This window comes from Psammomys obesus, unplaced genomic scaffold (genome assembly GCF_907164565.1).
Source record: "Psammomys obesus unplaced genomic scaffold, mPsaObe1.curated_primary_1811, whole genome shotgun sequence".
Lineage (NCBI taxonomy): Eukaryota > Metazoa > Chordata > Mammalia > Rodentia > Muridae > Psammomys > Psammomys obesus.
In genome coordinates, this window is record NW_026587759.1 from 2,445,501 (window position 1) to 2,472,900 (window position 27,400).

Below are 27,400 nucleotides of genomic sequence, written 5' to 3' on the forward strand. Positions count from 1 at the left end.
CATGGTGTCTCTTCACAGCAATAAAATAACTAAGACACATATGAAGTTGAAACTGGTTCTTTCAGTTTCTCTGAAAAATTGGAATTTTGATGAGGACTGTGCTGAATCTGTAGACTGCTTTTGTGATAGGATGGCCATTTCCACCAAATTAGTCCTATCAATGCATGAATATAAGGGATCTTTCTATCTTCTGGTATATTTAGTTTTTTTTTTCCTTTACCATCTTAAATTTTAATTTATCAAGTCTTAAACTTTCTTGGTTAGAATTACCTTAAGAATTTGTTTATTTGATGCAACAATTAAATATATTATTTCCCTGGTTTCTTTCTCAGCATGTTTGTTATTTGTTATATAAAAAGACTGCCAATTTGTGGGTGTTAATTTTGTATCCTGCTACTTCACTGAAAATGTTTATCAGCTACAGAAGTTTTTGGTGGAATTTTTTAGGGTCTTTATGTACAATATCATATCATCGGTAAACAAAGATCCTTTGACTTCTTTTCCTATTTTTTCCCTTGATCTACTTCAGTTGTCTTATTACTATAGCTCTTTATACTATATATATGAGAGATTGGACATCCAGTGTTTCTTGTTCCTGATTCAAGTAGGACTGCTTTAAATTTTGCTCAGTTTGGGTTGATGTTGACTGTGGGCTAGCAAATGGGTTTTTTTGTTTTTGTTTTTGTTTTGGTGTTGATGTATGTCCCTTGTACTTTTAGTCTCTCAGAACTTTTATCATGAAGAGATATTGGATTTTGTCAAAGGCCTTTTCTGAATCTAATGTGATTGGTTTTTCTTTTTCTGACTTTGTGGTAGACTATATTTATCTCTTTATCTATGTTGAACCATCTCTACAACTCTCAGATGGATAATCTTTTTGATGTGTTCTTAGATTCTGTTTGCAAGTATTTTATTAAGTATTTTTTCATCTGTTTTTATAAGGGAAATTGGTCTGTAATTTTCTTTTTTGTTCAGTCTTTGTATGGTTTATATATCAGGGTAACTGCTGCCCTATAAAACTATTGCTTAATGTTCCTTCTGTTTCTATTTTGCCAAATTATTTGAAGGATGTTGATATTAATTCTTCTTTGAAGATATGATGGAATTCTGTGAAAACCCCTGGACTGTTTTAAAAAATTTATTCTGATTGGTAACTTTTAGCTAAGCATTTTATTTCTCTAGCACTTATAAGTCTGTATAAATTGCTTATATGATCTTGATTTGACATTGGTAGGTCTTATATATCAAAAAAGGTATCCATTTTGTTTAGACTTTTCAATTTGGTGCAGAACATATTTTTTTGAAGTATGTCTTTATGACTTTCTGGACTTCCTCAGTGTCTGTTATTATATCCCCTTTCATCTCTAATTTTATTAATTTGAATCTCTGTCTTTTAATTAATTTTGCTAAAATTTATCAATCTTACTGACTTTATTAAAGAAACAGTTCTTCCTTTCATTGATTTACTGTATTATTTTTGTTTTGAATTTTGAGTTCCTGCCATCTCCTCTTTTTCAGTGTTAATTTTCTTTTTGTTCTGGAGCTTTCAGGTATGCCATTAAGTTGTTAGATGATATCTTTGCAATTTTTTGATGTTGGCATTTGGTGCTATGAAATTGCCTGTTAGAACCACCTTTCTTATGAGGCATAGATTTGGATATCTGTTTTCATTTTCATTCATTTCATTTTAAATTTCCTTCTTAGCTCCTCTCTTCATTAATTTTCATTCTGTGGTGAGTTCAGTTTCCATTAGTTTATAAGCTTCCTTTTCTTTCTGTTGTATTTGACATTCAACTTTAATTTGTGGTAGTCTAATAGAGTGCATGGTGTTATTTCAATTTTCTTGTATCTGTTGATCCTCTCTTTGTGTCCAAGTATGTGCTAATTTTAGAGGAAGTTTCATGAGTTACTGAGAAGAAGGTACGTTCCTTTATGTTTTGGTAAGATGTTCTGCAAATATCTGCTGGATCCATATGATGTACAACATTATTTTTACTCCAGCATTTCTCTGTTTAGTTTTTGTTTTTGTTTTCCTGAATGAACAAGTCTATTGGGAAAAACGAATTATTATTACCTTCTCCCACTATCAGTATGTGAGAGTTAATATGTGATGTTAGCTACAATAATGCTTCTTTATGAACTTAGGTGACCTTGTGTTTTGTACATAAATGTTTAGAATTGCAGTATCCTTATGGCGGGTTTTTTCTTTAATGACTATGCATTATCCTCTCCTATCACTTAAATTTGTTTTGAATTATATTTTGTTTGAATTCAATTTGTTTGAATTTTATTTTGTCAGAAATTAAAATAGCCACATTGCTTGCTTCTTTGGTTTATTTGCTTGGAATATCTTTTTTGATTCTTTTTACTGAGGTAATGTCTACACTTGATAGTAAGTTGTGTTTCTTGTATGCAGGAAAAAGGTAGACCCAGTTTTCACATCCGTTAGTGTGTGTCTTTTTAGTATGGAATCAAGACCACTGGTGATGAGATTTATCAGTAAGCAGTGTATGTTGTTTTCCACTATTTTGTTGTTATGGTATAAGTTTTGTCCATTTTCTGATTTACTTGTCTGGAATTATTTATTCCTTATTGTTTTTCAGTGTCATTAACCTCTTCAAGGTGAAGTTTTTCTTCTAGTGCCTTCTGTAGAGCTATACTGTTTGTGGATATATACTGTTAAAATTTGGATTTATTGTGTAATGTTTTTCTTTCTCCATCTGTTGTGATTGATAGTTTTGTTAGGCAACATAGAGTTTGTTTCTTAGAGTTTGTAGAACATCTATCCAGACCATTCTTGCTTTTATAGTATCCACTGATTAGTCAGATACTATTCTTTTTTAATTTTTTATTAACTTACTTTTTATTAATTGCAATTTATTCACTTTGTTTCCCAGCTGTAGCCCCCACCCTCATAACCTCCCAATTCCACCCTTCTTCCCTCATCTCCCCTCCCCCAGTCCACTGATAGCGGAGGTCCTCTTCCCCTTCCATCTGACCCTAGCCTATCAGGTCTCATTAGGACTGGCTTCATTGTCTTCCTCTGTGACCTGGTAAGGCTGCTCCCCTCTCGGGGGGAGGTGATCAAAGAGCCAGCCACTGAGTTCATGTCAGAGACAGTCCCTGTTTCCCTTACTAGGGAACCCTTTTGGACACTGAACTGCCCTGGACTACATCTGTGCAGGGGTTCTAGGTTATCTCCATGCATGGTCCTTGATTGGAGTACAGATTTTATTCTAATGGGTCTGACTTTATATGTTATTTGGCCTTTTTCACTTGCAACTTTTGATATTTTTTCTTGTTCTATATATTTTATGTTTTATTCTTATGTGTCAGAGAATTTTTTTTTTTTTCTGGTCCTATCTATTTGGTGTTCTGTATGCTTCTTGTACCTTGACAGGGACCTTCTTGTTTAGGTTGGGGAAATTTTCTTCTATAATTTTTAAAAAAATATTTTCTGTGGATTTGTCCTGGGTTTTTCCATCTTCAATATTCTTATTATTTATAGATTTTAACTTTTAATAGTATCCTAATTTTTCTGGATGTTTTCCCCCTTTTTCCTTCCATTTTTTAAAAATTTTTATTAAAATTTTTATTTTTTTAATATTTTTTTCTGGATGTTTTATGCCAGAATTTTTTTTTCTTTTTGGTTTGGTTTCACATTTTCTTGGACTGAGGCATCTTCTACCTCGTCTTTAGTGCCTGAGATTATGACTTGCATGTCTTATACTGTGTTGGTGAAGCTTACCTCTGTTTTTGTTTGACTTCTTAATTTTTTTTCCACTTTTATCTCCATTTGGGTTTTCTTTAGTGATTCTATGGCTTTGTTAAATTCTGATTTTATGTCATGAGTTGTTTTCATTAATTCAATTCCATTGTTTGTATTTTGACAGGCTTTATTAAGAGATTTATTTATATTATTTTTAAGGACCTTGAGCATATTCCTAAGAGCTACACTGGAGTCCTTCCTTGTCTTATTGTTCAGTTAAATTGCATTTCTCCAGACCTATCCTAGTTGGATTACTGGGTTCTAGTGATATACCTGGTTTCTGAAAGTCCTCATGTATTCCAACCTTTCTCATCAAATTCTGATCAGTGCAAATACTTTTTCCATATAAAATTAAAATCCTTATAGCAAAAACTGACTCATCTCCAAATTTAATCAATGAGTATAAATTATAGAAATAACTTTATAAGTTCCTCATGATGCCAAAGACTAACAAATGTAAGGAATAAGCAAATAATTATATATAAACAAATAAATAAAATAAGCAATTAAGGCAGTTTAAAACTGGCAAAGTATTTATTTAAGTAAAACTTTAAGCTTAATAGATGAATTTGATAAATTTTATAGCAATAAAATCATCTCATTGCCATTAATTATTAATTTTATAAAACTGTGTGTGCTTTTCAGTTTCTCTCTTAACCCGGCTATCACACAAATAAGTGAGACTCTTTTATATTTGTTCAATAATACGCTTCACAACAAAATAACTGAGCAGTTATTACTGTCTTCTTAACCCTCTAACCGAATCTGGTTTCCGCCCAGTGTACATCCCAGAGATGCTTGCACTTTGTACCTTTCCTGCTTCAGCTCCTTCTCCTGATGTTTCTTAGACCTCTCCTGTGGCTGAATCCCCTACTTCCTCCTCTTAACTTTTCTCCCCTTGCTGTCAGAAAGTCCAGCCATCTTCTTTCCCTTGTTCAGCAATTGCCTGTATATGCTTTATGTGCCAATATGCTTTATGTGCATATTGGCCTATTGACAATTGAGGAGCAGTGTGTACACAACATTGAGATAGGAGATTTTTCAAAACAAGGCAATGTTTACACAAAATTGAGATAGGAGATTTTCAGAACAAGACTGCAACCAGATATGGAGGGTGCAGAAATCCACATTTGAATTACACAATAACCTTATGCCTACAGAAGAGCAAAAAAAAATTAAATTAATTTTTAATTAATTATTAATTAATTTAATTAATTAATTATTTAATTAATTTAATTAATTAATTAAATTAATAATGTAATTAATTAATTATTAATTAATTTAATTAATAAATTAAAGCAATAAATTAAAAGATTTATAAAAATTCCAAGCAAAATTTTGGATTAGACAAATGTCAGCACATTTATGTACAGTTTACATGCCAGAGAATTTGCCAACAAGGACATACAGTTTATTGATTTCCTATATTACTTTTCAGATTATCCATAGTCTCATCCTGATCCATGCTTTGTTTTTCTAGAAATTTTCTTTTTCCTGGGTGTTTTATAAAAAAAAAAAAAAAATGAATTTTACAATATCTGTTTCATACTTTTACTGTGCAACAAGGCACTTGAGATGCATCTACCAGTACAAGGAGTTTATTGATATTGCTGAATAATACATATATATATGAGTAGAAGATATATATATGAAATATATAATTATATATATGAATTATATAAATATATAATTGTAAATATGAATTAAACTCCATATATAATTATGTATTAAATACATTCTATTAAATATATTGTATATGAATATATAGTTATATATGGATTATATAAATATGTAATCACATATATGAATTACAATTCATGTATTATATATGAAATATATATCTTCTACTAATAATGAATGGTCTAGTATAAGATCTATCTTGTAGCTGTTCTAGGAGTGCTTCATAAGAATGTATATTCTAATGTCATTAGATATTCTATTCTGTAAACATACTAGGTCAAGCAAATTGACAATTTTGTGCAGGTATTCTGTGTGTTTACTGATATTCTGTCCAGTTCTATCAATTATGAATAACCAGTTATCCGTACCTACAGTAATTTTTCTGTTCACTTTTGTCAGTTTTTGCTTTTGTGTTCTATAGCTTTATTAAGTGTGTGTAGGTAGATAGATAGATAGATATGTATGTTTATGTGTACATATATATTTAAAATCATTCTAATTGTTAAGAATTGAGTCACAGTTAAGTGTCAGTCTTTCTCTCAAGTATTACTTTTCTTTTTTTTAATTCGTAAAAAAAAATATTAGAAGGTGTAGAGTCTCCCATTACACATGTTAAGAAATTATTCCAAAAGTGCCATATTTTTATACCTAATGAATATATATGTAGCATTTTTACAGCTTAAATAAGTTAGAACTCATTTCATTTTTTGTTGTTAATTTGAAGCTGGATTTCCCATGTTGCTGAGATTTTTCTCCAGATTTCGGGCTCAAGTGGCTCCTGAGTCTAAGTAAGACAGACACTTCCCATCTTACCTAGCTTAGGGTAAACTTTAATGTATTACTTTTAAATGAAAATAAGTTGGTTCAATCACGACATATAAAATGTACTTAAAGGTAAGTCATAAATACATGCTTTATATTTTTACAGTGACTAATAAACTATTGCCCAGTTAAAAATCAGAAATAATATATATTGTAAATATAGGTTGTAGGGGCTTGAAAAATGGTTCAGATGGCAAAGTGCTTATTGTGATAGCCAAAGATGTGAGGTTGTTTGATCTACTTGCAAACTCATAAAATGTTGGTCATGTGACATGTATATATATATATATATATATATATATGTGTGTGTGTGTGTGTGTGTGTGTGTGTGTGTGTGTGTGTGTATACACATATATGTAATCTTGGTGCTGGGGTGGTGCCTACAGGCAGATCGGATCTTTGGAGTTCATTGGTCAGCCAGCCTAATCAGAGAACCCCAGGTGCCAGTGATCCCAGAATCCCTGTGGTGCCCACGAAAGAATAACACCCGCTGTTGTCCTCTGACCTCAAATCACACATGCACACAAATGCAGCATACCAGCACACACACTCGTACATATATGCACACACACAGGGCGAGTGAGAGAGAGAGAGGTGAGGGGAAGGAGAAGAGAGAGATTTATAGAAGTCATTTTAGAAAACAAAAGTTCTTTTCTTTAAAAGGAATTCCATTAGATGCCTCACTTTATAGCCAAAATAGTGCAGTTTTATGAAGGCAAATATTTGAAGTGATAGTTGAAGATAGAGACTCGGCACTGCACATTTGTATTTGTTCTTGTTACTACAAATGTGCTCCCTCGCCAAGACTCGGCATCATTGAAAGACCCATTGTAAAACATGTAATTTTCTTCTGCTCAGCAAGGAATTAGTGATGTCTTGACTTCTCAACATGGACAACAAAAGAGAGTGTGACGAAGAGACGGAAGTCGATTTTCTTTCCCTTCTCTTCGTACAGAATTGCCTATAGAACAAGAATCAGAACCCAGAGGAAATGTTTCTCTCTTCTGCATAAAGTAATATTCAAGTCCCCAGCTCTCCTGGAAAGACAAATAGAGGCAGAACATGTAGAACAGCTTCTGTATGTCCACATTAATAACTTAAAAAACAAGCGAAGAGTAGGTGGAGCCGGCACCCTGGGATTCAGCCACTTCTCGCCCTTATTACCATTTGCTGGGCCTCAACCTATAACATAATAAAACAGCTGTTAGCTCATTTAATGCAGTCTGGCTGGGAATCCCTGTGTAGTATTCCTTGAGTGTGAGGACTATAGGTGCTCTCAAACACAAGTGTTCAGCTTCTGCTTGGACCACTTAGCATATTTCTTTTTTCTCTCTGGTTTGAAATGTGGGGGAACATGTGATCAGGGTCCTTTTTATATTCAAAATGGGTCAGCTTGTGTCTAGAAAGTGTCTTATTGTCATGATGTCACCACATCTCAAGATTTGTGACCTTTTGCACCATATAGATTCATGGTAGCCCACAACTTAGTTTGCAGGCCAGAGTGCTTTTGTGCCCCCGCTAGGGGGAATCAAAGGCTTTTGGACTGGAATTTCAAGTACTGATAGATTTGGAAAAACAAAAAGTAATTTTTATATATCCTAAGGACCGCCAGATGTCGCAAAGGCATCATTGATAAAGCGGGTTTTCTCCAAAATGTGGCTCTTGTATAAGGAATGCTATCATTGTGTTTGAGAGTTGCAGAGGCCATAACAGGTCAGTGAAATGTCCTTCAATCATCTGATTTTTACATTCAAGAATGGGCCAAGATCGCCACATATCTGGCATTGACGTTACTACCACTTAGATAACCTATTCAGTTGCCTTAGTCAGTGGCATCAGCCAGGCCTCTAATACTTTGAAAAATCACAGAAATGATATAGTTTTACTCTTTCTTTAAAAATGAAGATTTGGAGCCACAACCTATCACTCTACTTTAGCTATAATGGGCCCTGCTTCGTGGAGGCATGAGAAAACTTTCAAAGCAGCCCCTCCCCCCTGAGTGAAAAGCATTTTATGAGATATACAAAATTATAATAATGAAAGAAATGGTGCTGAGTGAATTTCTGCTGAGCCAAACTGTATGCATAAATTGGCAGTTTAACAAGTAAAACTTGGAAGCAAACGTTTGATGATTGATTTTTTATTGAGACAGAGCAAGCATGATAGTGAGTAAAGTGATTTTCCTTATTGAGAGAAAAATATCGTGTTTTTCAACATGTCTCTAGTATGAATGGAAGCCTTGTCAAAAAAAATGGAGCAACACATAATATCTTTTAAAAGGTGAATTAACATAAGTATATCACTTATTTTATGGAGCAAATCTTATACTTGTCAGTTTTATTCTTAATGCCATAAAGTTTATGTCATAAAAGTAGTATTACTACCTTTGTTATGTCCTCTAAAAACTCAGATATTAACTGCTTTGTAAGGGGATTATAAAATATATTCATGTATTCAATGCAGTAATAAAAATCAAGTTCAAAATAACTTTTTATGTATAGATCTTAGGCAATTCCCTGGTAATTTTAACCACTTGAAATACATTATTCAACAATAATAATGTATATTTGTAATGTATATTTGTTTGTAATAGGCTTTGCCTGAGAATACAAGAACTGTCAAGACAAAAATAAGAAACATATATCATTTTAACTTAATTATAATTCATCAAAAAAAATTCCATTGTCTATGTTTCCAGACAATGCTCTTGTAAAGACAATTGTAAACCAAAGTTAATTGAGATTTGCTGAAGTTAATTGAGATCATTCACATATAGATTTCTCCTGCTTAAATAACATATGTATACATATCAACATGTATATACGCATACTATCAGATTAATATTTATCTTTTGTGACTTATTTATAATCACATAAGGGAAAACTGTAAATAATGAATATGAATTTGTTTATAGCAAGTTCTTTTCTGGTTTTGATTGAACATTTATTTCTACTTGTGTTTTCTGACTATAGTTTTTAATTCTCCTTAGCTGTGACATAGGATTTCCCTTGTATTAAAAATGTATTACAATGTAATGAGGATATAGTCATGCTGATTTCTCTGGGTTTAAAACAGGAGACATCCTGTGAATCCATGGCTCCTGTTACATTTGACTGTGTATATCTTGGGTCCGTGTTCTATGTGAAAGATTATCTGTATTTTATTTTAAGACTTTATGTATATTTAACCTTTAATTTGACTAGCAGGTTGTATGATTTACATAAAAAATAGATCAGCTCTGCATTCACAGAATGCTATTGGTATGACATAATCAATCATCTCTAAATGTTAATGGTGTTAAAGAGCAATGAGAGCATATGTCTTGTATCTGCAGTCCTGTGGATTTGTGGAATTATTTGGGATGTCTACCTGCATTAGATCATGGCCTTTCTTTGTGGTTAAGGACTAGACTTATTTTTTGAATGGTAGAGATCATCAAGTTGGGGAATTAGATAAATATAAGTACTTCAGAAACAATCAGTTACCTAATAGATACATTGATGCCCATGTCATTCTTGTGAGAAAGGTACAGTTGACTATACAGCATGGGTGCTAAAAATGCTGAGACTTTGTTTCATTTCTTTTCACTGTTTTAAGAAAAGATAGCCTTCCTTGGTGTTATCCTAATTACACCATGCTCACAATTTCTCAATGAAATAAAAAGTCAACATGTGAAAGGCAGTAGTAAGGGAAAAAATTGTATTTCAAATGGTAAAAGGCCCACTCTGTAACACAGCTGTGTAGCCGTGTCATAATATATTTTAAAATCATTGTAACAAAGAATATTTATTGCTATGTAGTTGTAGGATTTGTTTTAAGCACAAATTCTAATTATCAAGAAAACTGTATCCTTTTTATCTGAAATAATCATAGCAGATTTGGTTATTGGAACTATAATATTGTTACCTTGCTTGAAACACATGGTCGCTCCTGATATACAAGGAAAAAACTGAATCCATTTCAATAAATTAATAGGGATGAGAATCCCAATCCATCCTTCTTTTCAGAGGTTCACATACATTGTAATGAGATGCATTAGGAGTTTTCTTCACTTGAAATCCAAATGAGACCCATTTTGGCTCACACCCTTGACAGTCTCTTTTATATGCGTTGCTGTCTCCTGTTCTTGTGTGGGCCTGGTAAAATGCTTCCTTTGTGAGATGCACAGAGACAATATAATGCCAGGAAAGACGAAGGTGTCAAAACACAAAGTTAGAGGCAATCTAATCAATGCCTCCTGATTTAGCCTTTGAAGGCTCTCTTCATTAAAACTCTTTAATGCTGAGGCTTATCTTGAGGTAGAGCTGTTACTTAATATTTTTCAGTGTCATTCTTTGGACAGTCATTTGTACCTTTTAAATGTATTTTCACTCTTCATTGTTTAGTAAATTGGATGTCTTGTTAGCATGGTGGTGGTGTGAATGACTTGCATCAAAATGATTGAAGGTAATACTGTATAAATTCTTGGTAAATTTCCCCCCTGTCCTTTAATCCCCATCTTTCCATCCAACAAAATAAAATCTTAATTTATTTTTTCTAAATATCAGGTATAGGATGTAATAATTTACATGCCAGAACTAGACATTTAGATGCCTTTCAATATCCAAAGATCTGCTTGTAAATCTAAAAACAATTCAAGGCAATTAAAATTTCTACTTAATAGGAATTTCTTTCCATTGCCATCTTTTTACTAAATACACCTTTCAAATTAATTTTCTTTTTGCCTTGAGCTTGTGAGAAAATCAATGTAAATCGCTCTAAACCCCTAAATTCTTTGTATTGAGTCTTTGTTTCTTAGAGAGTATATTAGGAATACCAAGGGATGTGAGACATATAACCCTTAACCATGCTAGACCGGTTTGAGAATTTAGGAACTGTGGCTATAAAAGACATTCTGTGAAAGGACTTTATTTCACACTATGTGTGAACAAAAGCATAGAAGGTGGTTTTGAACCTTGAGTTTTCTAGTTCCGTCTCCAGCAACGTGTTCACGTAGTAAATGAGAAGAGCTTATCGTTTTGTGTATTTCTTCAGTGTGAGGATCAGATTGTTTTCACGTTTGGAAATGCGTAGAGAAGCATTTTGTTACTGGTGTGTGTGCCTACACTTGGGCTCAGGCTTTACACATGGAAAATGTGTTGGAAGGCCATATATGAGCACTAGTACACAGGCTTTAGGGTTGTTTGTGTAGTCTCAGAATTTGTAATACTTTTTGTAAACAGATATAACAAACACATGAGCTTTTAGACCAGAGCAGTCACCAAAGGCTTAAAATAAACTCTAAGAAATCAGCAGCTAATTTGTTTTTTAATATGCCCAGCTTAAGCAGAAGAAAAAAAATCACAGGGGGCCTTCACTACCCTTTCCACCTCAATCTGTGGTTATCAGGGAAAATAAATAATATCTTAAAATGAGAAAAATAGAAACGGATAAACATTACAGAATTTATTCACAGGGTAGCTTGAAAATGGAAAAGAATTCAAGCAACTTTGACCTGATTTTCAAATGAGCGCCGTGGTGACTGCAGCCGCTGTGACTTGGTAATTATTTGTGATAGGTTGTTTTTTAGTCCCTTATGTATAGGAGCTCCAGGCCTAGCTACCTCATTTGCTGGCATGCAAACAGATTCTTCCAGGTGCTGAAAATTAAATTTTAATATATTATTTAAATATTAAGAGAATTACCGCTTCAGTAATTTTACTGCTACAGCTGGAACACAAAGTTTGCCTGTAGAATGCAGAGCATTGGACAATCTAACATATAGATGTTTATAGTGACTTTAAAACAGTATTAGTTTGTGAATTTGATGGGTGATTGCTATAATTGTCAAGTACATTACATATATATAGATACCCCTGGTTTAGTTTCTAGCCATTTTGATATCCTTTACATTAGTATAATCTATTATTAATTGCTTATATTGTGTTGTCTCGCTAAAAAAAAAACCAATGATAGCAAATGATAGAGAATAAAATATTAAAACCCATATGCCCTTATGTATCTATCTTATTCTGTGCTGAAAGGGTTTTGAATTTGATATTTGATATTTGAATTACTTTAGTTCATTGGATTCTACTTTCTAGTGAATATAATCTCAAAGTTGCTGAAAATAAGGGATGAAGTTAATAAGAATTTAGTCTTAAAGACACTACAAGCAGTGTTCATCACAAACACGCCTTTTAGAATTTGCTGCCTGCTCAAGTTATGTAAGAAGCAATTAAACAGCCAGGCTCAGTGGCACAGGCCTTTAATCTCAGCACTCAGGGAGGCAAAGGCAGATGGATCTCTGAGTTCGAGGTCAACGTGGTCTACAAGGTGAGTCCAGGACAGCTATGGCTACATAAAGAAACCCTGTTTTAAAAACAAAACAAAAAAACAGTTTAAACAATACTCATATGGTAAGATGTCCATTGTTTGCTTAAAATTCATTGTGGTAAGTCTAGTAATAGAATTCATCGGTTACAATCATTTCTAACAATGTTCTGTGATTTAAAAGAAAAAAAAGCCTGTTTTTCTAGGAAGTGCATGTGGTATCATTTCATGACAGTTATGTTTACCTACCCTGGAGCAGACTGCTTAGGTTCAAATCTCAGAACTACCAACTTCCCGTTGTCTGATATTGACAGCTGACCCTTCAGTATCTCAACTCTCTTATCTACAAAATGAAGCTAATTTGTGGTGTTGTTTCAGTTATTATGTGGATTATTAAGTAAAGGAATTCAAATTGTACCTGGCACAAAGAAAGTTTTCTAGATACTGGGAGTTTGATCACTTGTATTTGAATAATAGCCATGCTAGAGTATGAATACATGTATAGTGTGAATACATGGGCTAGTGTGAGTACATGGGCTGGAGTGAGTACATGGTATGCTGTGAGTGCATGGGATATTGTAATTGCATGCTATAGTGGGGTACACGGGATAGGGTGAGTACATGGGCTGGTGTGGGTACATGATACAGTGTGTGCACGGGATTCTGTGAATACATGGGATAACGTGAGCATATAACATAGTGGGAGTACACGGGATATGACGGTACATATGATCGTGTGAGGATGTCGGTGACGTATGAGAGTACATGATATATGCTCTGTACTAGAGCAGTGTGACTCCATGGGATAGTGTGAGGGCATGGGATAGCATGAGTACATGGGATAAGTAAATAGATTTCACTTTTGTAATTTTGGAAAGACTTGCATTTTTTCAAATCTGCTGCTCTTAAGACAGTTGTGGTATTTAACCCATTAATTTAAATAAACTCCTAACCCTTAGATTTGCTACTTAAAATAATTTTTAGTTTAGTTCATAACTCCAGATATAGTGTGAAAAACTGTAGCACAAACTGTCAAGTAGTGAAATATTTAACAAAATCTTATGAGGAAGAGTTACGTAATTCTTAATTCACAGAGCACATTTTAAAAATATGAGTGAATGAAGACGTTGTCAGCCTTTTCATTTTTTTCCTCTCCTAGAGCACAATTCTAGAAATTACAAATTAAATTCTGAAATTTAAATTCTAGGTCCAGTGTTACCATTTTGTTGTATTGCGTTTTCATGTGTCCATGTGACTGACCAGTTTTTCCATCATAAAAAAATAGAGGTGTGGGATGTCAAAATCAGTCAAAATGAGTAATTAAAATGTGTGCAGAGTAGATTGTGTTCGAGGGTGGATGGGGATGGGTGTATACAGAGCAAGTTGGATAACATCTTTATCTTCATGAATTTATATTCTCAAAAGAGCTCGGAAATCATCAGGTAGTAACTAAAGGTCTGAAGTGAAGCAAGGCATAGAAGGGAACGGTGAATATGGCTGTGTGTAGGCACGCATGTACACATGCACACACAAACGTGTAAGTCAAGAGAGTCTGTGAAACCAATTTCCCATACTTGATAATTGTCTAATTGTGACTGAACTCTAGTGAGGAGAAAGAAGAATGGAAGGAGACACGTGAAGGACAGATTGTGTAATGTAAATGATTTTGTATGAGAAGAACTCTGTAAATGAGTGGTAAGCTTTAAGGCATGTGCTCAGGCCTGCATTTCAAGCACTGTCCCTAATCTCGAGGAAGAGTGGGCTCAGGGGTAAAAGAGTGGAAACAGAAGTTAGAAGATTGCTTGCCATTCTCCCAGCTGGAACTGGGTTGATGTTAGCTGGTTAGTCAGTTTTTAATCTTTTTTGAAGATGCTGAGTTAATATGAAATGCACAGCTCATGGGATTATGGAGAGAAAGGTGTGAAAGAAGCAGAACAGGGATTTCTCATGATCTTGGCTTAAGTAACTACGAGAGTAAGCATGGCTTACTCTCAGGAACCTAGGAACTTACCAGGAACCTAGAAGAGGATTGAGATGACAGTGGAACGAGAATGGTCTTTTCAAGATCGTACCCTTGATATGGTTTCAAGACAGCTGATAGAGTAGGAGTTTGAACGGGGGCTAGTATACTAAGGCTTAGGGACTTTAACATCTAGAAGCTCAGAGCAGGGCTGGGGAAAGCCTACGCAGTGGCTTAAAGAGCAAACCAAAGGAACCCGGGCACTGATGGAGAGATGAAGTGCGGGGATGCATCTGGAGTGTCTTCTTCCTTCCATAGCCTTCCAACATCACAATGCTCACAGCTAGTCCCTGGCTTCAGGTATTGCTGACTCTGCAGTGTGAACCATAGAATCACCATCTGATCACAAACACACTACCTTTCTCCTGGCTTCTCCCGGATTTCCCCCATCACTCTGGGTCCATGACTGACGCAGCATAATCTCCGTGAGAACTCAGAAGCATCTCTGTGAAAGCATGCCTCTCAAGCCTCTAACCTTTTCTTTTCTGTGCTGCCAGAGCACCAGTGTCCCCTAGATGGCTGGGTTCATCTAGTTTTTCCCACCTCCCACAAATCCCAGCCTGTGTATTTCCTGTAGTTAATGTTATTGTTGATAGTAACTGTTGACTTTCTTGTAAAAAGCAGATGGTGGTGGTGGTGGTCATGGTGGTGGTGCGGCAGTGGTGGCAGTGGTGACGGTGGTGGTAAGGATGATGAAGGCAAGAATAACATAATAACATACATAACTCACCCTTCCTTCTGTCTGTTCTTGATCTTTTGTATGTGGGTTTTCCTCTTCAAGTAAAGAAATTTGCATTTGCCCTCTCAGAGTTCACCCCTCCTTATCCAATTTTCCAGCCATCAGGGAAAGAGCTTGGGGTCACTTTCCTGGGTTTATCAAAGGCATATGTCTATTTCTCTGGGTAATTCTTATCCATGTAGAGTTATTTATTTTGTTATTATTTAATTGGGTAAATTATGAGTCAAATGTAGTTTTTGAAGTACTTTGGACCCATCATGCCATATTAATGTTGTTACAGTGATAAAATGTATTCCAAGTTATTAATTAGTGACTTACTAGGATATAATTTGTTTATAATGGAGAAGTTGCTTTGGGTATTTATAACTATGTTTCTGTGTATCAATCTTATATTCAGAAGTCGTCATAATTGTTTACATATCACTGAGACTAGACACAATTACTAATGATGAATATATATTTAAATTTCCTAGAATAAGCTAACTAGATATTTTTAATAAAATAAATTATTATATATATTTTATATATATTATATTTTTTAATAAAATAAAATATTTTATATAGTTTCATTGTGACTTATTACATTGTAGAATAGGCAACTTTTGCTTGTGACTAATGCTTTGTGTAATTTCTCTAAACTTTTCCAAATCGGTATATCCAAAAATGTATTTCATTGTAGGAAAAAAAAAGTGCTACATAGAAATTTTAAGTTCAATATTTTATAAGAACAACTTTTAAAAGAAGTCTTCATGAGGAAGCAATGTGCTTTTAAAAATGAATATTTCAGATTTAAGACAGAAACAGCAGAGTGAGTGACATAGAACTCAATTAGCATGGTGGGTAAGGATAATTTGAAGGTTTTTATGGAGAAATGACACTGACATAGAAAAGTCAATGTGTCTGATGGTAATTTTGAAAACGGAGAATGTGCCTTCCAGCACAAACCATGCGTTAGAAGCACATTCCTGTTCTCTCACTCTCTCCACAGTCACCATGCGCAGGGCTCATATTGTGATCCCGATTTTACAGATTAAGACGTTACAGCCATGGAAGGTCACTTAAGGTCTGGATGCTAGTGAGAAATGTCTGACCCTGTCATTCTGACTCCAAGTCTAGGTCTCTTCCCGCTGCCCCACAACGTCTTGTATTTCTATGGCAAATTGCCTTCAAGTTATGTCCCTGTAGCTGTGGGACAGAGCGCAGATGTCAGGGACCAAGTGCTTTTAGCTTTCATTTTGGCTTGCTGGACACTTCTGGAGCTGATTTGTGCCTTCATGCTAAGTCAGTGTTTGGAAATGTGTGAAGTACGAAGCACAAAAGGAAACTTCCTCTGTATTTTCCAAATATTTTCAAAATTTAAAGCAAGCCATTCTTCTCCACCTTCTCCATCTGGTACTGTGCTGAGTTGTGTGTACAGACACTTTTCAATACTCACATCTGAGAAGTGGCTTACCCCCTTGAAGAGAGAAATTTTGGGACTTTTCTAGTAGGGTGAGAAGCCCTCCCAACTCATTTCCTCCCCACCCAGCCTTATAAGTCATAGCTACCGAGAGATAAAATGAAGTTCTTTCTTATTTCTCACTATCTAATTTACTCATAGGAGTAAGAAACAGAAAAACAGTTCTCTCTGTTCCTTGTCCTACTCTTGTTGTCAAGATCATAAGATAGTCCAGTGTGCAGGCTTGCAGAAATAGCCCGGTGAGTAAGTGTCTGCCACTAGTGTGAAGACCCAGGTTGGAGGCTTCCAAGCTTAAGCAGAGCATCGTGGCACATGTTTGTGATTGCAGTACTGTAGAGGAGGTACAGCAAGTTTGGCCTACTCACGAAGATCCAGGCCCATGGGAGAGCTTGTCTCCAAAACAACTCTGATGGTGCCAGAAGAATGACATTCAAGGTTGTCTTCTGGTCTCCACACTTACACACATGTGCAACTTCCCATACAAATATTCATGTGAACACAGTGAACACCTTGAAGCTATAGTTGCTATGAGGTAGCCTGAGACCCTGTCTCACAACTGTAACACAACGAAGAGTGAGGCTTTTACTACAAAGAGGTCTGAGGAATGTATAGCCAATATTGACTGGAAGATGGCTTCTCTAAACAGACATTGAACATTTGCCTCCCTTTATAAAGGCAGTAGTTTTACTATGTGCTTGTTTTAAAAATCTTTTTTTTTCATCTCAAGAAAGTGAAGAAGTCACACTGCCCTACCTCAGAGGCCAGTGAAGCCACCATAAGGGAAGTGGAAAGTGCACCTTCTAGACCCCACCTTTGGCGCACCCCCAGCTGCACCTGTGGACATACACACACTTGTGAGCTGGGCTCTGGGAGGCTGTTGCCGTTGGTGAACTCTGGGGTCATGGCATCTACAGTCTTCACTGCAGGTTGCTTTGATGAAGCGAGTTGGAAATAGTAAAGGGAGCAATGTTCCCTTCTTAAGAGTCCCTTGCAGTTCATTTGTTTATTTTTGAGGAGTCATATTAGAGAGACGGGGAGAGAGAGAGAAAGTATGTGTGGTGAGCGTGCATGTGCATGTGTGTATTTTGCAAAATATACTCATTTTTAGTAAAAAAAGAATTTCAGGGTTAGTAGCAAAACCTGGAATAAGACAGGTAATATTCATGCCTTAGACTAGAGTAACAGTTGTTTTAGACGAACAAAAGTTTAGAAGTTCATAACTGCTTATGAATATAATAAAATATGTAGCTTTTTAATATTTTTACAATACTTTATTTTCAACACAAACTTCTTAGTGTGTGCAATGTAAAAATCATATTCAACATGAGAAGAAAGCGTGTATTATAGACAAAAGCTGCCATTTGTATTCACATTAACCTTCTCACTCATATGTGTGGTGACATCCTAAAAATTAAGAACACTTTCCTCTGGAGAAACCCAAAGTACTCATCTCTTTGTTCAATTTATCACTAAGTTTTTAAAAAGTGCCTTTACCAGTAAATATGAGAAAGTTAAGTATACCTTGCCATAGATCAGCGAGTCACAGATGCTAAAGAACTATACAGTACTAACAATAAAGATTAAGTAATAAAACAAGGTGGCATCTATTTAATTACCTTTAAAATGTTATGATACATTATGTCAGGTCTTTGAAGCTGTCTGATGGTATAGAGACATCCATTGTCCTCTAATCCGGACATGGTGTGATAAAACAACTGGAATTGTATAATCACGAATAAATTAAGTTAAAAATTTTAATTTATATCACATTTTGAAGTATTTGTATTTCCCTTGTATTGCAATAGCTTAGTCCGGGTTTGAATGCCACGGAGCTCCGAGATGGTGGTGGGGTATAAAAGTTATGTTCACCAGCCGTCCCTTTCTCATCTCAGTAATTAGACATGGCTACGGGCATTTTTACCCACAGAGATTTACCAACTGCTGCAGCATTCAACATTTATGGAAGGGCTTCTACACCTGCTTTTTTAAAATGAAATAACTACGTATCACAGCAGCTTGAAGTGTTTTCTTAAAAAAAAAATAATAATAAAGTTTACCTCTAGGCCTTTGGTTTTTAGCAGATACAAAGCCACTATCATTAGCCTACCATCAATTTTAATTTGAAATCCGAAGAACAAAAGTCATTAATAAGCCCTTTGTTATGGATTTTAAAAAGAAGACGCCTTTTTAGTATTTGTATGTCATCATGCCAGGCCTAGAAAATTAGGCTAATTTATTATTTAAAACACTGGTGGGATTCCTAATTGCATTCATCATTAGATATGACACGTTTAGAACTGAGAACCATATCCAGTGAGAATTTTCCAGTTTGAATTTTGAAATAAAAATATTTTTCAAGAGATCCCTAGCTATTGCCTGTTACCATGGTAACAGTCCTATTTGTCTGAGAGCTCTGTCCGCTGCCAATGAGAGAGAGAGCAACGTCAACTAAACATACGAATACATCAAAGACAAATTCATATGCTCAATCTGATCAGCTCAATTAATGTAAGAACAGAAGCTGAAGGGGGTTAAAAGAGGGCACCCATTCAGGAGAGATGAAGCCCCTTTTAGCAGAATATACACGCCGGCCTTTTGGGGGAGGAATTTAGCACACTGTCAAAAACATTATCAGAGAAAGAAAGTAGTAGGCCTCCTACACCTAACAGATATGAAGCTGTCAGACAAAGAATAGCACTATTCATTAAATGACACTTATTTTCTCCCACTTTACAAGAATACAGCGAACAAAACAAGCAGGGAGCAGCTGAGAAAAGACACTTTTTTCTTTTGCTAGTGATGATAGACATGCAGCAATTATGGTGATAACTAAGGAATACTAAACAAGAAGCCAGCCTCCATTCTGTTTATCACCTTTAATTTTATGTTACTAAATTTGCATGCATCTCCTGTTTTGTTTTATTATTTATGTCAGAGAGAAATTAGATGCCTTTGTCTTTAACATAGTGCCTTGAGTTTGCCGCAGCACACCTCGAAATTCTGAATTCTCTCACTTTTCTTATTAAACAGCCATGTCAAGTTGAAATGCTTTTGAAGTAAGATATTGCAAAAAGAAAACGCAACTGCTGTTACCCGCATGAGCTGTACGCAGTGCTCGGGAGGCTGCTTCATGAGTGTGAGGGCAGATAGTCGATGTTACTTGCGCACTTAAGTTGTGTTAATTGCTGCCTTTGCTCGCATGCTTCACTTTACACAGTGCCGTGTGCTGCTCTGGGTATCTGCCTGCGCTTCTATCCAAGTTCTTCCTCTTTTGCAGCTGTAGGTGGTACGGAGTAGGAAAACCATCTTCTGGGGCTTCTAACAGGTGCAGGCAACTAGGAGACCCCCTGGGATCGTTGCCTTTTAAGAATCTTATGCTTAAGCCATGATGATCTGATTTAAGGCCCATTATCAATAGCCTGCTACTTACATCTGCATGATCGTGGACTGATTGATACTGACTTTGTAGCCATGTGCTCTGTAATGTGCTGTCAGGAAATGCTGACAGATGCAATGAAAGAACAATAAATGTGGGGCAGCCGTAATGTAAAGGTCCAGCCTAGCTGGATGAAAACTGATAGCTAGGATATTGGCTCCTATGTTACCGATACATCAGTCCCGTTGAGAGTTTAGCTGGTGAGTGAATTAAAATGGTCTCCTGATACCTGGAAGAGGCAGGGGGGAAAAAAATCTTCATTTAAGGAATTGCCGACTTTGCCAAAACATTGTTTCATAAGAACAGAGCCAAGATTAAAAACAAAAAATATTCTTGTGCTCAAAAATCTGGATAGCTTGACACATCTGAGAAAGTATTGATTAAAAATCAATACACAAAAGAGCACTGTATCTACTTTCTATGATACTTAATCCATTTGTATAAAATTACATGACAAGACATTTTACTAGCATTCCTTTAAAAAGTATGGTATCTGATACTTTTTTTTTTTTTAATTCTTGATATGCAACTTGCTACATGAGTCTGGCTGGCATCTTGCCAGTACAGGTTTTAACAAATGCCTGGGTGAGAAGTCAATTTATTCATAGCAGGTTATTCTCTTCTCTAAGGTAAAATGTAGCTCTCACAATTAGCTTGGGCTATAATTTAATTCTTTATCTTGCTATTTCTTGTTTACATGTTATTTTTACGTACCTTTTGTATTATTACGTACCACCTGATAAGCCATAGTATTTAAAGATATAATCAATGTCTCAAGATTGATGTCTCAAATAACAAAGAATTCTAATAATTCTAACACATCATTGGTCTCAAATGTGCAATAATCAAATATTATATTACTTGAAATGAGCACAAAATCTGATGTTTGTCTTTAATTTTTTATTTAGCTAGAAATATATAAAATGTAATAAGTATTTGTACATTTTTAAAATGTTGAGTCTCGGCTAGTATCTGTAGGTATCGATTAGTATGGATTAAGGTGAAACCCTTCTTAAAATTTTTGATTCATATTCTTTATAAAAGAACGCAAAAGGTATCTTCTTTGTTTACAAAGTTATCTTTGGGAGACACTAGAAACTCTAATTGATTTTAAAAAGAAAGTATTATATTAAAAATAATGTGATAAGGTAAATTTAATTTGCTTTAAATCTTTTTGTGGTTTTAATTTGAACATTTAATATGGCATTCAAAAATAACAAATTTAAATGAAACAATTGAAATGATATTAAAAGAATGTTATCTTCTGTGAGTACTCAAGGAGTATACTGAATAAATCATTGATAAAAATTTCATAACTGTCATTTATAAAATCAAAAGCATGACTTTAATACTACTATATCATTGATAAAACATACCAAGGCCTCATTATGATGTGATGTGCAAAGATCTAGTTTAGAAGTCTTCCGTGGATCCTGTTTAGCACGCAAAATATTGACACAATAGACAATAATGGTTCCTTTGGAGCCATTAGGGCCCATCATGTCAGGGTATGTTCAGGCGTTTCTTAGCAGGTAGTACATAGAATCTTGTCATGATAAATCATAACAAGTCCAGAGGAATGATTATCACTTAATAGATTAGAACATTCTTGGGAATTTCATAATTTATAATTTATTACACATGGAACATATTATCACCAGTGTGAATTTTAAATGATGCATTAATTTTATGCTATTATTAAAAGCATTTTATGGATATATACATTTTATGGAAAATTACATTAAAAATCATGTAAGCAAGCTAGATCACATAGTTATTTGTATTTTTTCCTGTTTAGGAACTTAAAATCCATGATTTTTCTGAGTATTGATAAAAAGCAATTCATTCTATTGTAAGCCTTATACCTTTCATGTCAAGAGCCAGCCTGGAGTGAACTTTTTAACACCCACAGCCTAGACATTGGAAAGCAGATGCTTCTGATGGAGAGAGTGATACTGAGTCTGAGGGGCACCCTCAGTGCTGGTGGGCACCCATCTAATTAGACCTTTTGTCTGGTCTGGTTAGCTAAGGCACAACTCAGGGTTTGTACTAACGAAATCTTTGAAGGAAAATTCATTCTTCTTAAAGGCTCGAGTAGTCCTTTTTTAATCTGCAAAGAAAAAATCTCTGGTGGTGAAAGGTAATTTCTGTTACCTGAAATCTAAAAGATGAAGTGAATTATGTTGGGCTGGCTTTGTAAAGAAAACGTCATGCTTTCTCTTTCCATGGCATAGTTTTAGTGTCAAGTTCAGAGACAAATAGAAATTGTATTATTTAATATTGAAGCCATTAGCTTTTTATAAAAAGTTAATGTACATTGAAAGCTCTTGATCTTGAAGAGTCCTGAAGCACTTTAGTTCAGTTTTAGTGGTTATTAGCCCTTTTGTGGGTCTGTCATTGTGCATAGGAATTCCGTCGAGTTATTTTACTGTTTCATGTTACTATGAGACATTTAAAGAACTTTACTCTGGAATTTTCATTTCAAATAGTATAAATTCAGCTTATTCTTCAGAGCTTTGAAAAAATTCAAATCCCACCCAGATCACGCAGAAGGGAAGCAGCTTGCTAGCTTTGATTAGTCACCAGTTTAATTCCCCTGGTCTTTTAAGGTTTGGTTGTAAGCAATACCATAAGATTCAAAACTAAGGAAAACTAACAAATGGAATAAAGCAAAACCAAGACGTAGTAATTGCTTTGAGCTTACAAACTCATTCCGACACAGAAAATTTCCTTTCCTCTTATTGTTAGCAACTCTCACAGACCCAGAAGAGGTCAGAGCAGCCTCTGTGACGGGAGCATTTCAATGGCATAACCGACTCGCACACTGGAGGTCACCCTTGCTACTTACAAGTTTTCTACAATTTCACAAAACAAAAGTGGGTCTTGCATATGTTCAATGCACACTACAGTTTTCAAGATATTTTAATATAAATAAATGGATGGTATGTGTCTTCCATGTATAGTTAGTCATGTTAAATGCAGTTAAGAAACATGAAAATCTTATGATTGTCTGATTAAATAAGCAAACAGCAAGTTTTTCAACGTGAACCTCAGAGCTTTTATTTTATATGACATATGGATTTTCAGGTTTCTTTCAAATTGTCACAGCAAGATTCTAGGAATATTGTACATGTTGCTCATTCAGTAATTGGTCAGGCCTGTGTTTACTGCCTCATTCTTGGATACAGCTCTAGTGAGTACTTATGACCTAGCTAGATTACTTCTGCAATAATTTTTTTTCACATGCTTTATCATAGTATGCTGAATAGTTGACCATGTTCTACTGTGTTTTTTTCATGCCACGTTAGTTCTGTGTTCTAATGTCCATTGCAAACAAAATATAATAATGTGATATTACTAGGATTACAATCATCTAAAATCTACTTGTTAACAAAGCATGTGTGTGCTCACATACACATATACAGATTGTGCATCTAAGTCCACAGGGAAACATAAACTGAGTGGTAGTGCACTTGTCTGCATCCTGAAGCAATTTAAACTAAGGGCAAAGATAGACTGTGATTGCATTTTGGCAAGAAGAATGGGAAAATGGGACATTTGTCATCTGGCACTGTAAAAAAGAAATAGAAGAAACAACAAAAAGTGGGGGCAAAGTTTCAGGTGCTTTTCATCATCAAACAGAAAAAGAATAATAAATAACACAAAGTAAAGGAGCATGTTAGGTGTCTTTCTGGAGGTCTGAATAAGAAAAACATGAATTTTTGTAATGCACATTAACTTATTATAAACAGCCAATTTTCTTTCTCACACCTTCAAATATATTAGAATACATATACCCAGTTTCACCAAAGCTTATCAAGATGTAACTGTTATCATCACAAAATGGCCATAGGGCAGACATAAGATAAAATGTGGGAAGATAGCCTTGAAGATTCGTGTGAGGTGACGAAAGGAAAGGAGTGGCGGGCACACCATCACCTCGTCGGTTACACAGAAGATGAAGGGATCTGGAGATATTTGTCCACTAACAAAGCAGCCAGAGTTCTGTGCTGTTTATAGTGGGAGGCCCCATCTACTGTCCTAGTCATTTCTGTTTAGGGTTCGTTGGAGAGAATCAATGTGCTCTGCCAAAAGGTCTGGATGGTCAGCGTGTACAAAGAAAGGCAGCCATAAAGCTTGGCTCTCCCCTTCCTTCTGAGACGGTGCTGCTGTTCGGCCTGAAATCTCTTATTTCAGATTTGTCATTCTGACCTATTGGAGACTCAGCACCCCCTGAAAGCCTTTCTCAGTCATTTCTGCCCTCGAGCACATCTCTCTTCTCTGAACAGTTTCAACACTGAGTTTATCACTCATTTTAGACTTAGCCTGTCCATTTTTTTACGTTTGTAACCAGAACTGTGCTTTTCACTGTTAACAGCCAGTACGTTTCTGTAGCCAGTTGCAGCAAGGGCTGTCTTTTTATCCTGGAATCTTCATTGCACTAAAGGACACTAAACCTTGAACAGCTGGAAGTAACCTCTCTTCTCCTTACCCTGACTCCTGAGCTCCTCCTCGCTGTCACGTCCATGATCCTGGTCTTCAGACTTCGAATTATTAGAGTGTTTTATTTCCTCTGCTAAGATGAAACTTATCTAAGATGAACTTTATCTTATGCATGCCCCCACCATCATCACCAGATCTCTTAGCATGACTCCACCTAAGAGTTTCTGCATCTTGGGCCAAGCACGTCCCTCAGGTGGGAGAGTGTGTGCCTGCCATGCAGACAGCATTGGGGCTGATCCCAGCACTTACGTAGCACCTGCTGTGCTGCACACCTCTAACCCCAACACCCAGGAGACAAGTGTGCAAGGCATCCTGGGCTACACAGTAAATTCGGAGCTAACCTGAGACACATGCAACTCTGTCTCAAAAAAAAATTTAAAAATCTTCAGCAAATTAACTATTTACTAAATTCTTAGATAAAAATACAGTGATAATTTCCAAAGATGCTATAATAGAGAGTATCATGTCTATACCACCAAGCAAGCCAGAATACAGTGAGGATTAGAGACTGCATATGAATGATAGCCTGAGATCAGAGCAGTGAAAGCTGGGAGCTCTGACTGGAAACAGACTGAGCCACTTTCAAGTGCCAAGTGCAGATCTGGCAATGTGGTATGTGTTCCTTTAACTATAATTTCAGTGTGGTCTGTGGCAAAATGTTTTCCCCCTGGATGTACAAAAAGAACCTGAATAGAAGGTTTTCATTCAGTCTCTTTCTACCAAAAGGAACAATGTCTGAAAGACTTCTTCAGCTAGAGCTACAGAATAGATTTCAGAGCTAGCTTGGAGGAGGAGTAAGTAAAGGAATGAATGAATGTAGGCAGTAATGCTTTTTTTTCTGAGTGAGAATGAACAAATAAAATTTTTAAAATCTCACACTAAAACACAAGCATTCTTTACATCCAACTGAGAACTTTGAATTCTTATTTAGAATGAGTCATATATAATTTCTAGAGAATGTTTATGTTTCTATTCATGTACATTAGTCCATGAACTATTATGCTTTAAATATCATCATCATCAACAATAACAAAATAAATTCCATTTAATTCAGAAATCTACAATTTATGTTCACTTTAGTCCTGTGGCTGTTTGTTCTTTTAAACTAATACTAAATTCAAATCTCACTGATAGACAGGCTACATCTAATACTCTTCCCACCAAAACTTTTACATTTTGATTTGATTTTACTCTAGGTTAGAGATAAGTCTCCACATGTGATAGCTATTGAGCATTAAGTTCTAGAAAGACTAGAAGTTCTGACATTGACTTTGCAATGCCAGAGGTCTTGCCTCCAGCAGAGACTCTTGCTGAGTATTTGTTGAATTTTATTTCTTTTTCCCATTAACAATGTCTGGAAGTATCTGTGCTAAGTGATACTGGAAGATTTACTACATAAAAATCCATTAAAATCTCCATTCACACACTCCCAAATAATTTCCTATAGTACTTCTGGTATATTTAACAGTAACTTCATTCTTAGACACTGAAGAAGAACCTCTAGAATCTAATCAGTAAGTATTCCCTAAAAGTTGGATTGCCAACAAGCACAATAGGAAAAATTTTAATGTTTTTTTTTTTTTTTTTTTTTTTTTTTTTAATGGAGAGGACTGATTCTGCTTCCTGTATTACCGTGGACCACTGTTTAGATGTTGTACATGTTTGTCCATCAGTGGTTGTTATGTTAGAGGCTCCCTCCTCCACGTTTAGGATGGCAGTGCGGGAGGTGGTAGACAGTGTAAAGGGGGAACTTACTGCATGGTACCTGGGTTCCGGAGGTTGTTGCCCTTGGAGACAATCAACTTCTTTCCTGTGGGTCTGCAGTTAGTTTCTGCAATAAAGAGTCATTACAGAGAACATTTCTGGTCCTTTCCCAATCTCTGGCTTCCCACCTCTCCACTTGCTTGCTCTTACATACACATTCCTGTAACAATGCTATTCATCATACCACCACCATGGCCAAGGGGACCATTATGAGAGCTGAGTGTAAAAAGGTTCCATGCTCTTTGATGTCCAAATTATGGGCTAAGCAAGTCGTTTTTCTTTGTACACTGCACAGCACTGTCATAATAGCTAAAATACTAATATACCATCCTGGACAGAAAAACATGAGGAAAATATGATGTATCCATTGTAAGTCCTAAACCAGCCAGGACTCAGCATAACTACAGATTCTAGAAACCAGACTTTACCCATCTGTGCTAGGTTAACTATCATTTAAATTGAGAACTAAAATGGACCTGGAATTTGGGGAGTTTGGAGCTTCATCCAAATGAGTGAAAATTTACAGGGGTGGTTCTCAACACAGAGCAAATGATGGAAAAGGTTTAAATACTGGAAATGCTCTTGTTACTCTAGAAGAAGACCACCAAGGGAAGGCCACCACTAGAAGACCACTTGGTGGAAGTATCAAATAGAGCTGGAAAGCAGGTTAGAACCAAATTCCAGAACCTGATGTACTGTGGCATACACCTTTACTTCCAGCACTTGAGAGGCCGAAGCAACAAAATCTCTGTGAGTTGAAGGCCAGCCTGGTCTACATATCAGGTTCCAGGCCAGCCAGAACTATGTAGTGAGACCTTATATCAAAAACAAAATAGCTGATAGGTAGATAGATAGATAGATAGATAGATAGATAGATAGATAGATAGATAGATAGA

At 35.6% G+C, this 27,400-nt stretch overlaps 1 protein-coding gene across 2 annotated transcripts in view; it reads left to right on the plus strand.

Annotated features, from left to right (window-relative positions):
* Positions 1-27,400, plus strand: part of Kiaa0825 (KIAA0825 ortholog) — a 406,282-nt gene that overhangs the window by 219,605 nt on the left and 159,277 nt on the right. The window lies entirely within an intron of this gene.